Below are 13238 nucleotides of genomic sequence, written 5' to 3'. Positions count from 1 at the left end.
GGGTGGAGGATGGGAAAGGCAGCGGAGCACAACAGACACTAGGACGGCAATTTGTAAATCAATGGATGTGTAACTGATGTGATTCTGCAATCTGTGTATGGGGTGAAGGTGGGAGTTCATAACCCACTTGAATCAAAGTGTCGAATATGTTATGTCAAGAAATTTGTAATGTTTTGAACAACCCACAATAAAAAATTAAAAAAAATAAAATAAAAAAAAAAAAATAAAAAATAAAAAATGGCTAGGGATGTAGCTCAGTAGTTAAGCACCCCTGGGTTCAATCCCCAGTACCAAAAAGGAAGGAAGGAAGGAAGGTTGGTTTCTAGTGGGATTTCTCTGAAAATAATGTGCTAATTTGCAATAGTAAATCTCTAGGACAGTAATAGTGTAATAAGAACTTCCCAAATTTATTTGACCAGCAAATACTAGTATCAGTGAAATACATGGGAAAAATGTGCAAAAAAAAAAAAAAAAAAAAAAAAAAACACATTTTTGTACTCCCAGTTGGCTAAGAGTATCTCTTCAGGGTCTTCTTCACTTGTTCACTCAACAAATATTTCTCTGCCAGGCACGATTATAGTGGGAGGAGCCCACAGTGGATAACATTATGCAAGACCCCATTTCCTGAAGCTTATACTCTAGAGCCATCAGTTACTTGGGAACTTGTTTAATTTTCTCCCACAGAGATTTATGAACTTCTATATTTTATTTTAATTAATTAATTACTTTTTGGTACTGGGGATTAAATCCCAGGGATACTTTACCACTGAGCTATATCCCCAGTTGTTTTTATTTTTTGAGAAAGGGTTTCACTAAGTTGCTTTAGGTCTTTGGTAAATTGCTGAGGCTGGTTGGGCTCGAACTTGTGATCCTCCTTCCTTAGTTTCTCAAGTTGCTGGGATTACAAACCTGAGCCACCAAGCCCCGTTACATTTGTCTTGAAAAACTATTTTAGTCTTGAATGAGCTGTGCTCTGTTCTCCTAAGTTGTCCATTGCTGGGATATGCTTGACAATTTTTTGTTAGACTATTAATCTAAAATACCTGAGAGAGAATGACTTTTAGGGTATGAATTAAAGGGTTATGCAAGAATAAGCTACTGTAGAGGACGTTTAATGCTATTCATTATCTGTACTCACAAGCATCTATGACCTACCATCTATTCATACCCTGAGCAGTGGATCTGGGAAGAGACATACAGCCCTTATGTTTATGTACATGGGCCCCCAGCCCCTGGGCTGACAGCAAAGACTGGGATGAAAGCAATAGCAATGTAAAGGTAAGTATAGAAACACAAAGGACTCACTAGGAATTCCTCTCTCATGATCATAGCCTGCATTCCTGATCCTGGAAAAGCACCTCATTCACTGGGGACAATATATGGTTGCCCATGCACACACGTTCTCACCCCAGAGTAAATAATTTCTGCTGAAAGAACAAACTTTTCTTTCTTCCTTGCTTCTGCTCTGTCTACAATGAACATCTCTGCTACCCTAGCGTGGCTGAGCCCTTTGTAGCCTCCATATTTCAGCATAACTGTCACATTTTCAGAAAAGTCATCTTGTCTACTCTAATAAAGCTGGACTTTCTGTTTGCTAGCTGGGCATCCTGATGATTTCCTCATTAACCGATCGATCAGAATTTACATTTATATATCTGTTCTTTGTTTACTGTCTTTTATAGTAGGATGTACCATGTCTACTACTCTCACCACTATATCCCTTGGAGCTAGTATCATGTCTAGTACTTAAAAGAAACTTGAAAGTCTTTTACATGCAGGTTTTTATCACTGTTCTCACAGATGAAAACCAAATTCTCTATAACCAAAGAGTTTTATTTACTTTTTAACACATATCACAATATACCTAAGTACATACATGCATGGCCACAAATATCATGGGTCATACTGAAATCACAGCTCCAGCCCTTCGTGGGAAAAGGACTCAACCTAATTAACAAATCAATCTTTAATCTCTGGTGGTTTGTAGTCAAGGTGGTTAGTGAAGAAAGGGCAAAATGAAAATGGGGGCAAATGACTTAAGACCATAGACTGTCTAAACGATTAAAGAGTTCTAACAGCCTAAACAATAAACTTCTTGTTTGGGATCAGCCAGCAAATACATTGCTATCAAATGACTTATGGAGATGAACAAAAGATAGAGAACGGTAAAGACTGAGAAAACCAGTACCAGATCTCCAACTGACAGTATCAGTCAGCCGACATATTTGCCTTTCTGTCTCTCAAAGGTACTGAGACCTGCATGTAAGCAGATTCTTTCCCACCAACTAACCCTGCCTTTGCATTGTTTGTACAGGGGAAGAGTGAGAGGCATGACTTGGGGAAGTTTCACTATTCTAATAAAATTATGCCACTATATCACTATACTATAGTGATATCACTACACTCATAAAAAAGTTACTGGTGTTTAACACTTTGGGCTGACAGAATTCCAGCAAATGAGTCGGTCCTATTTTAAAGTTGCTAGTATTCATTTTTTTTCTATTTTTGAGTACACGTTCACTGAGCACCTACTTCACAGGGAGCACCTACCAGTTGTACTTGTGAGTGTGGTATCTTGCCTGCCCTCAAAGGATTCTATACTGTGGGAGAGAACCAAGATAGAGCAGAGCTAGATTCCCTCCCAGCACCTGCCACATCTCTGTCACTGCTGAGCAAGCAAAACAGACAATTGATGACTGGGATGCAGTGAAGATTTGCAGTCCAAACTATTATTACTTATGTAATTAGCAAAGGAACATTCAACATATTGTGGTACTCAATTATTTCTCTGTATTCTCAAAATTCACCCATTATATATTTATTCCTTTTTCTCCTCTCTTCCTTCTAATCTTCCCACCCACCCACTGTCTGGACCGGTAAGTCAGAATTAATCACTGGTGCCACTTCACTTTGTTCATGCCATGAGTAGAACGTTTGTCACTTCTTGCTGTATTTGTGTCTACATGTTGGTAGTTCCTAGCAGATTGTGAACCCCTTTTGAAGGACAGAGTCATAACTTTATCATCTTTGTTCTCAGGTGTCTAGCATAGTATATGAGACAGTTCAGTTCACAGCATTTGTTGAACTGAATTCAATTGACTGTCCTGTATGAGCTGAGCCATCCACATACAAAAAAAATATTAATAACATAGTATTTGGAGAGAAGTATAAACCCAAGGTAAAGCCAATGCTACTCTCTGCTAGTAATTCCTATCCTTAATGGCTTGGAGCACAATGACAGAGCAATGCATACATCTATTACCTAACTACAGATCACTTCATGATTTTTGACTGCTAACAGCATATTTGATGGCTTCTGGTGGAATAACACAATGATTTTTCCAACAAATGTGAAGGCAAAAGAAAGCATTTCACTTGTAAAGACAACCAGTGACTTGAACTTCAGATATATCTTTAATAAACGAATTAGAATATATCAGTTTTGTTTACAATCAACATTTCTAGATTTGCTTTCATTCTGTAAGTAGAGAACAAAACAGACAAAAGGCTGACGAGTCTATCTAAGAGTGGTCTTGACCCTTCTACTCAAAGTGAGTTTCTCATCATGGATGATTCTAATAGCCTAGGGATAGTCACTTGTCAGGAATATTGTGAGAAAAACACAAACATCAGATCAGGAAATTCAACTGAATGTCTTTTTGAGTCTACACCTAAGGAGCTGATTTTGCTTTCATTAGAACTTTACATAAAATCATATTATAGTAGAACCTTTTGGTATTTTCTTTTAATCAACAGTGTTAGATTTGTCCCACGGTGATGCATAGGATTCTAGTTTACTTACTTATATTGCCAAAATAGTATTCTTCTGAATATTCCACAAACTATCCCTTCTACTGTTAATTAACAATGACTGCTATAGTGAGCACTTTTGTAAATGTCTTGGTATGAGACTTCTTGCTAGTGTGGAATAGCTAAATTATAGTTTTTATAAGTATTGCTCAACAGCATTTGTTGAACTGAATTCAATTGACTGTCCTGCATGAGCTGAGCCATCCACATACAAAAAAATATTAATAACATAGTATTTGGAGAGAAGTATAAACCCAAGGTAACCTTCCACTAGCAGAAGTCACTTTTATCTACAAAGTCAGAAATAATTGAGTATTACACATTAAATTTTACAAAAATTATGGGCAGAAAACCCCACCTAATGGCTTGAATTTCATTGTGCATTTCTTAGATTACCAGTAACTTGAACATATTTTATGTGAATATTGGTAATTATTCTGTAAATTGCCTACTTAAATCTCCCACCCATGTTTCAATTGCTCTATTTCTCTCATTTCTAATTTGAGAGTTTTCTATATATTCTGGACACTGATACTTGTTCTTTATGTGTATGATACATTCCCTCCTCTGTGGTTTGTTTTCACTGTTATTTATGAGTTTTTAAAGTATAAGTTTTGTTTTTAATGTAGCCAAACTTATCAAACATTTCCTTTATGATTTGTGTAATTTGTATTTCTTTTAAAAGAAACCTTTGCATACCCAGAATTCACATTGTCTTTTTTTTTTTTTTTTGAGACTTTAAAGTATTACTTTTCACATTTAAGGCTTTACCCTATCAGATATTGATTTTTTTGTTTCTGGCTAAAAGTACCGCAAAGAATAGAATTTTAATTTATTGTTATTTTTAAATGGATGATTGTCACAGCAACAATCAAGGAATAGTGCATTTGGTCCTTCTCTACGGATCTGCAGTCACCTTCTACACAGCAACTGTCCATACCTGTGTGGTTCTGTTACATGCCTTCAGTCATGGATTCTTACTTTCTCTTTGCAATATCATACCTGGAGCTTAAGGAGTCTTCAACCTTCAGAACTACCCTGGATATATATATATATATATTTTTTTTTGGTTGTTGTTCTTTACTTTGTCAAGTAAGTTATACAATTAACTTTTTAAGTTTTAAGTTTCATTAAACATATTACTGGGATGCTTATTGGTATTTTCTCAAATTTATAGACTTCTAAGAAGTAACAATTTTATGATGCCAAGCCTATCTATAAAAACAGCTCCAAAAACATTGACTACTTGATAAATTCCATGTTATCCTGACACTCTGGTATCTTCTACATCTCAATTTCAATATATGTGCTGCAAAATCTAACATTCTATCACCAGTTTTTTATGCTAGAAAGTCAACCAAGTGAATAGTCAAAGAAGGTCCTCCATAACTGTCAGGTTTTTTTTGTGTTTTTTTTTTTTTTGGTACTAGGAATTGAACCTAGGAGCACTTTACCACTGAGGTACATTTCCAGCCCTTTTTATTTTGAGACAAAATCTCACTAAGTTGCCTAGGCTGACCTCGAACTTGAGATCCTCAGCCTCCTCAGCTGAGATTACAGGTTTGTCCCACCACACATGGCTCAAAATTTGTATTTCAAAAGGATGCTGTGTTGCTGCAAAGGCTTTTTAATTTTTTCCTTTCGTACCTGGGGATTGAACTCAGAGACACTTAAACACTGAGCCACATCCCAGTCCTTTTTATTTTATGACAGGATCTCACTAAGTTGCTTAGGGCTTCGCTAATTTGCTAGTGGCTGGCCTCAAACTTATGATCCTCCTGCTCAATCTCCTGAGTTGCTAGAATTACAGGCAGCAACACTGCACCCAGCTCTCATTGAAAAGGCTTTCTGACTGAAGAATGACTTCAGACCCCTGAACTTTTAGCCTCGTAAACAGAACCAACCGATCACTTAAGAGCTTGCCCAAGCCAGGCTACCCTATTAACCCAGAATTTTCCTACCTTGAGCAGAATGTGCAGGAGGTAGAGGTACTAAAGGACAATCACAGGAGGGAGGGGATGTTCTTTCTCTCCACCATCCACCTGTCTTCATTTTTATGAGACATAAACTTACCACACAATCAGAAGAGTTACTTAGAATACATTTTTGAAAATTATTTTCCATGCTTGCTTATTCTTTAGTATTATTCCTTAGCCTTTCTTAAAGGTCCTATTTTCTGTTCCTCAAAACTCTTCAAGTTCCAAGTTCAAAAGAAGAGAGCTGTGTGTTAAAGGTCATGATTTAATTTTTAAAAATTATTTGGAGAAAGCAAATCATGCTTTGCTTGCTTAAGACTTCAACTTCCTTCTTGTACTTATTTTAATACTACAAAGAGGCAGCTTTAAGGCATAAATTTATCCAATTACTTAACAAAGATACATTCAAAAAGCTGGCAAGCTGTATAGATCATCCTTTAGAGGACAAACATAACATTTGTTTATTGTTCTGTTCATCATCGTGCATAATGTGAACATTCTAGCAGGATTAATGATAACTGTGGTTATGGAGTAACAGTAAAGTGCATTCACAGCTTGGTATCGAGTCAGTCTTCTGTCTATTATTCATTAAGTCATTTAAAATCCAGAGAGCCAAAGCTTTCTATGTGGATTCATTATACACACTTTATATTATCTTAGTTGACTTCAATTTATATCTATAAAACAATGATGTCTTTCTTCATCTTTATAAAATAGATGAAATTTACCCCTCCTCCAAATCTCTATTACAATTCAGTTTTGCTTGTTAAAGCAAATATTAATTCTTACTTGCATTTATGCTATGATTATCTGTATAGATAGCATGATTATCTGTATTATCTGTGACATTATATAATATGAAGGTTGTATAAATGGGACATCAAGTCACTCAGACTTTGCTTAAACCCTTTCTCTTTGATGTATTAAGAGTACGACCTGGGACCCATTACTTGACCTAAGCTTCAGTTTCCTTTTTGTAAAATGGAGATAATAATATTGGGTTACATTGCATGATTGTTGTCAGAAGGTAGGTAATGATTTAATCTACAATTGGCATTTCATTACCCATCATCATCATCATCAGTATCATCACATCTTGTCCTCCTTCCCCTGCACTGAAAGTCAAAATACTCTGACCTGTTGAGAGTCATAACTTCAGACATGCTGATGACATGCTAAGTATCTACATAAGGCTTACACAGTGTAATAAATAAAACTCTTGCTTTAAAGATGTTTCTATATCTATTAGGTTCCACATTTTAAAAATCTTTCATATATATATATGTGTATTTTTAAAAGGGGGGGCAAATTATTATTATTACTTTGAAATTTGACTACAACCAATTTTGTTGGCATTAAAATTAGAGTCATTTTAAATTTGAATAATGACTTATGTACGAAAACTCAGAAATTAAGTTTGGCAAAAATGGGAATAGTTTTCCAGTAATTACAGATCAGAAGGCAAAAATCAATTTTGGGAAACAGACAAAACCCATGTTTACAATGATTGTGCCACAGATTTAAACTTCAGTAGTGCATTAGTAAACTTCACATTTGGATCTTCACTTTGAGATTTGAGAGCTGTTCTTGGAAAAAAAAAAAAAATCTCAGTATCGTGTGCAAATAAATCAGTCTTCCATGTGCCTTAGCACACACTTAAAATTTCTCTACTGTATATATAAAAAACACCTACCACATTGGCAGGTCAAAATACATTTTATTTATATATATATTCAGTTTCTTGAATTAAATACTAAGCTATTTAAAGGCAGATAGGAATTTAATTAAATAGAAGAACTATACTTAATAAATTCTGAGTCATAAATAGTATTCTAAGTATATGTTTAAAATGAAAACTGCTGTTAACAAACCCCAAACAACAACAACAAAAAACCCAGACATTTTTCAAATGTAATTTGAAAAAGAGTAAATGATTTCAATTTCCAGGCAGCTAACTAAAAAAAATGTTTATAACACTTTGGAAAAAGAAACTTAGCAGGCAAAATTCAAATATTTATATAGAAATTTTGGTTCCATCATCTTAATGAATGAAAAATGATTTTCTGATAATTGCAAAGAAAGTCAATCTAACATTGAGCAGTTAGATATATAAATTTTATCTCAAATGTTTAATCCTTTGATAAAGACTAAAGATCATATAACAGGACACAGTTGAAAAACTATGGCATAAAAGTCTCCAGAAAAAAACGGAATTCTTAAATGGCTTATGAGTAGAGTATCATCATATAACTGAAAATCAAATAATAACACTATGCTCCTTAATAGAGAGAAATTTTCCCTCCATACTTTATGTGTATGTTTGAAGGGGTGGGGGTACTGGATAATGAACACAGGGCCTCAAACATACTATGCAAGTACTCTCCTACTAAACTACATCCCTAGACCTTTACATTCTATTTTGAGACCATGTCTAAGTTGCTTAGGTTGGCCTTGAACTTGGGATTCTCCTGCCTCAAAAGCTTTTTGTATGTAAAAGGATGTGTTCTTTTCCTTTCTTATTTTGCTGGTGAAACCAAAGACAATAAAAATAATGACTTTGGCTATTTTTAAAAAAGACTATTTTCTTAACAATTACCATGGGGGAAAACAGCTCAGGGAAAAATGACATTTAAATACTAAATATAAACCTCAAAGAATACTTTTCACAGATGCCAGGAGTCAGAAAGAATTCGAACATGAAAGCTATAGAATTATGACAATTTATCTTCATGCTCAAACTCAGATGAGTAAGCAGGAAGTTTCAACGAGGAAGTCACGACACAACCAAAGCATGTTCATTATGCACAGCCGGTAAACATAAGGAATTTCTTTCTATTTCATATTTCAGTCCCACGATTTATCAAGTTATCAGTATTATTCAAATAAGCAGTCATCTAATGATCTTCCTGATAAATAAGATGAAAATAATGTTTATCATAATCATTTCATTTACTGTGGAGTTTAGGGGTCATCATTTGGGACCCAATGACCTGACTGATCATATAAAGATTCTTAACTCTCTAATGTCCAACTAGAAGCTCATATCCAAGCCTAGTCTTTTTCTCTGTCACTTTCTTTCTTTTTTTTGGGGTACCTGAAACTGAACTCAGAGGTGCTTAACCACTAAACCACATTCTTAGCCTTTTTAAAAATATATTTTATTTACAGACAGGGTTCTTGTTAAATTGCTGAGGTTGGCTTTGAACTTGTGATCCCCCTGCCTCAGCCTCCCAATCTGCTGGCATTATAGGTGTGTGCCACTATGCCCGGCTCACCTTGTCTCTTCTGTGTTAGCAAATTGTGCCATTATCTACTAGCAGCCCCAAATTTGGGGCATCTTCTAGACTCTTACTTCTCCTCCCATGTGTAATCAGAAAACAACTTATGAACTTTCTCTTCATTATCTCATTTCCTATGTTATTCTAGATCAGGCACTTACTACTTTGTATCTAGATTATTACCACAATATTCTAATTCTCTACTTCTCTGGTCTCCTTCCTTCAAACCCTTCTTTTTCACTAGAGTAATTGTTCAGAAATCCAAATTTCCTTGTCATGTTCCTGGTTTAAAATCCTTCTCAGGTTTTCCCAAAGTTCTTAAGGTGAATCCAAACACCTTCAAATGGCATTCAAGATATTCATGTTTCATCCTCATCTTCTCTCTCCTGTCTCATCTCTTGCTATTCATTAACTCCACTGAGTGCTGGGGCCAACAGGAAATGTCCACGGTTCTCTGCGTTCATTCCCCTCTCTTTGTCTTTGCACTTTCTGAATGCTTTCTGTTCCCCTCATTACAGGCAAATTCTTACAGAATCAGCTTTTGTACCAGACCAGTGAGGTCTGGGATGCTTTCTGTCCCTCACCCTATTCTCCAGGGCTCATGCATGTACCCACAAACACATCACACCTTTTCCTTATTTAATTACTCCACTAATTAGTCTCATAGCAATTTAAGCACATATCACTATTACTGGATTTATTTATTCTAGCTGATTCCTTAGCTCACCCCTTCTCCCTTCAAAAGGTTACCAATAGGGCAGGGTTTTTAGCTCGGTGGTAGAGTGCTCATTTAGCAAGCATGAGGCACTGGATTTGATCCTCAGTACCACATAGAAATAAAATAAAGATATTGTGTTCACTTGAAAGTAAAAAGTAAAAAAAAAAAATTTCCTTTCTTCTTCTTCTTTTTTTTTTTAAGATTACCAATAGCTAATGCTGGGGACACTTGCCTATAAGCCCAGCTATTCCCAAGGCTGAAGAAGGAGGATCACAAGTTCACAGCAAGCTTGGACAACTTAAAGAGTCCCTGTCTCAAAACAAAATAAACAGCTGGGGATATAGCTCATAAGTAGAATGCTCCTGAGTTCAATCTCTAGTACTGTCCCAGAAACAAACAACCAAACAAAAAGTTACTAATAATCTTGGCTAAATTCAACAAGAGTTTTTCAATCCTTCTCTGGACTTTGAGTCATGTTGACTTTTACCATTCCTTCTCCCTTGGCTGCCATGACACCATGCTCTCTGGTTTCCCAGCTTCCTCCTATCCTTTCTCTGACTCCTTTGAAAACTTATCCTGTTTCATCATACTGTTTTATTTAAATTCCTCCAGGTCCAATCCTAAATATTTTTTAAAAATAATTTTATTAATATACATATTTTTAGATGACACATAGCAAATGCACACATTTGTGTAGCATTTCAATGCATGTGTACAATGTACAGTCAGATTGAGGTTAATTGTATCTATTTCATGAGACATATATCATTTATGTTGCTAAATCCTCTTTCTTACCCTGTACTCTCAATCTCATCTAAGCCTGGTGCTTTCATTACCACATACCTGCAGAATACTCTCACTTTTTTTTTTTTTTTCAGTCTAGATCTTTCCCTTAAGCTCCAGATATGTGTGCATTGTGACATACCTGCTATGTATTCCTGGATATTTCAAAGACATATCAAACTCAACATGAGTTTGAAATTGAAACTCACGATGGGAAATTTTGGAAACCACCTACATTGATGTGAATGGCACATCATTGTCCAAGGTAGAAATTTAAGAATTATCCTTAATAATCCTCCTTTTCCTCCAACTCATTACAGATCTTATTATACCACTTATATATCTGTTAAATGAATTCCATTCTCTTGATCTCCACTAAAATAATCCTAATTCCAGTTATCTTCAGTTTTTGTCTGGACTACTGACTTTAATTCTGAACTGGTTTCCACTAGTCTATTTTGTTGCTGGGAAGATATTTTCAAGCTGAAAAGAACCAAATGGTTAAAAGGCCTGTATGCCTGGTCGCTACAAGCTTTTCCAGGCTGGCTCACTATAATGTCCTGTCCATCCCTGGGCCCAATTCCTAGACCATGCCAAGCAGTACAGTCTTTGCATGCCTGGCTTCTCTAATGAGAACTTTCTAATCCTCTTATTTCAACACTATGGAAGCTTGAGATTAGCACTTCTTCTAACTTTAATATACATGAATCACCTGGGGATCTTACAAAATGCAGGTATCTTGTGGTTGGGTCGGGTGTGGGACTTGAAAATCTACATTTTTTACTAAGTTTCCAAGTGGTGCTTTAGCAAACTGTCCACAGGTCACATTTGGAGTAGCAAGGTTTTAGATCTCAGCTTATCCCCTCTCACAGGGAACCTTTTTCTGAGCCCACCTGATGCACTCTAGTGATTATTAGTCAGTCCTTCAATTTATATTCTCGATATACCAGATGAGCCTTCATGATGGCTTTTGCAAATTACATTAGCCCACTCACAGTCTCCCCACCCCCACTCTGACCTAGAGTCTGGCATGTTCGTTTTTCACAAGTGAGCAGTGTCCACTGAGCTGGCCCCTGACTTAGGCTGAGTCACTTTCCTTCATGATGCTGACACCACAAAGTCCATGTCCTGAGCTTTGCTCCTATAGAAACCCAGCTCATCTCTTGGTAGCATTCTGAGTGTATTTCTAATTTTGCCAAGATACACTACTTGGGGTCGAAAGTGTAATGGGCAGAAGAGTAATTGATTCCCTATGTACAGTCTTTCCAGTCTAACCAGCTGGTTGGCCCCAATCTCCATGTAGCAGTCTATGAGTACTCTAGATTCTTTTGTGCTAGGTATATAAGAAACAGAGGAAATAAGCAAATGCCAGCTATTGTGGTAAAATACAAATCTCCTCCCCTGGGGTGGAAAACAGTTCAGGAAAGAATGGCGGCAAGAGGGGATATACAAATTTTTAGTACATCCTTTTTTCCCCCTTTAAAAAAATGTTTAAATCCTTAAAAATTGCCATTTTCCTTACATTCAGGGAAAATTGACTAAAAATACAGTAAAAAAAATTACCTGAGTTAATGGTTGGACAGAATAGCAAGAGCCATTGTATGAAAGATATAATGGGTAGTAGTGGGGAGATAGAACGAAAGAGCAATTAAGCACAAAACGCACGACAGGCAGAAGCAATATTACTGTTGCCAAGAGAACCGCCTGGAAAGAGTGCTAAAGTAGAAACTAAAAATAAGCAAATATATTCACAAACATGGTCATAGGGATGTAAAACCTGTGACTGTCATTTCCTTTGACTAATAAATACATAAAAATAATCATAGCACTTAGCAGAGAGAAACAGATCTTAACAATTAAATATTCATAATATAATATCTGTTCTCTAAATCAACAGTTTCAAATACACTTGTTATGAGTAACAGTTTATTTTAAAATTAAAACTTTTCCCCCTATTCTATGTGGTAAGCCTGTCCACATACTCAATTAAAAAATATTTTTAGAGATAATCATATGCTTAAATTTTCTTATGTCATTGAATTGTATATGAGACATAGATTACTTTTCCCACAGGCGAGTTGAGAAGGCTAGGACCCTTAATACATCAGTGCCACAAATGTATAAACAGCCATGTATTTATTACTGTTGTAATTCACAAAGCACTTTATAGAAATAATTTCTATAAAAGGAAAGAACAAAATAAAATTAAAATAGTGTTAACATCTTAAATTTCTTTTAGTAATTTTATCAGCTACTCAAATGTACAAAAATTATATAGAATTTTCTAAAAGTACAAAACAGGAAGAGCACATTTCTTAAATTTCTCAGATTTCAACCGATATTCCAAAGCACACAATTGTCTTCCCTTGATCTTAATAAAAAATTTACAATTCTATTTAAAAAATAATGAATTATTTTAATTATGTAACATTCGGAAATTTTATTAAATCATTATCTTCAGAATGTATATTTCTAAATTTAGAATATCATGGCACTTTGCCTGATGCTGGATTTAAAATAAGTTTAAATTTTATAACAATATTACCCTTAGAGAATGGGAAAAGTAGGTTAAAAATTCATTTCACTGAACCTGAAGTTTCAAATAGAAGAACTGCCCAAGTGAACTACAAAATTTCTTTCAAAGTTCCAAATAGGACAAGGCATTACACCGTA

The 13238-nt window shown here is 35.4% G+C and overlaps 1 protein-coding gene and 1 long non-coding RNA gene across 5 annotated transcripts in view; both read right to left on the bottom strand.

Annotated features, from left to right (window-relative positions):
- Positions 1–13238, bottom strand: part of Poc1b (POC1 centriolar protein B) — a 90264-nt gene that overhangs the window by 13786 nt on the left and 63240 nt on the right. The gene's annotated exons all lie outside the window — the stretch shown is intronic.
- On the bottom strand, positions 5518–12876 carry LOC125617149. Its single transcript, XR_007348031.1, has 3 exons — positions 12865–12876; positions 12410–12413; positions 5518–7351 (listed from the first exon to the last, which is right to left on the bottom strand). It is a non-coding gene; the product is annotated as an uncharacterized LOC125617149 (long non-coding RNA).

The sequence above is a fragment of the Marmota marmota genome, unplaced genomic scaffold (genome assembly GCF_001458135.2).
Source record: "Marmota marmota marmota unplaced genomic scaffold, marMar, whole genome shotgun sequence".
NCBI lineage: Eukaryota > Metazoa > Chordata > Mammalia > Rodentia > Sciuridae > Marmota > Marmota marmota.
The sequence above is the reverse complement of the archived record's forward strand: the minus strand, read 5'-3'. Positions and strand labels throughout refer to the sequence as shown.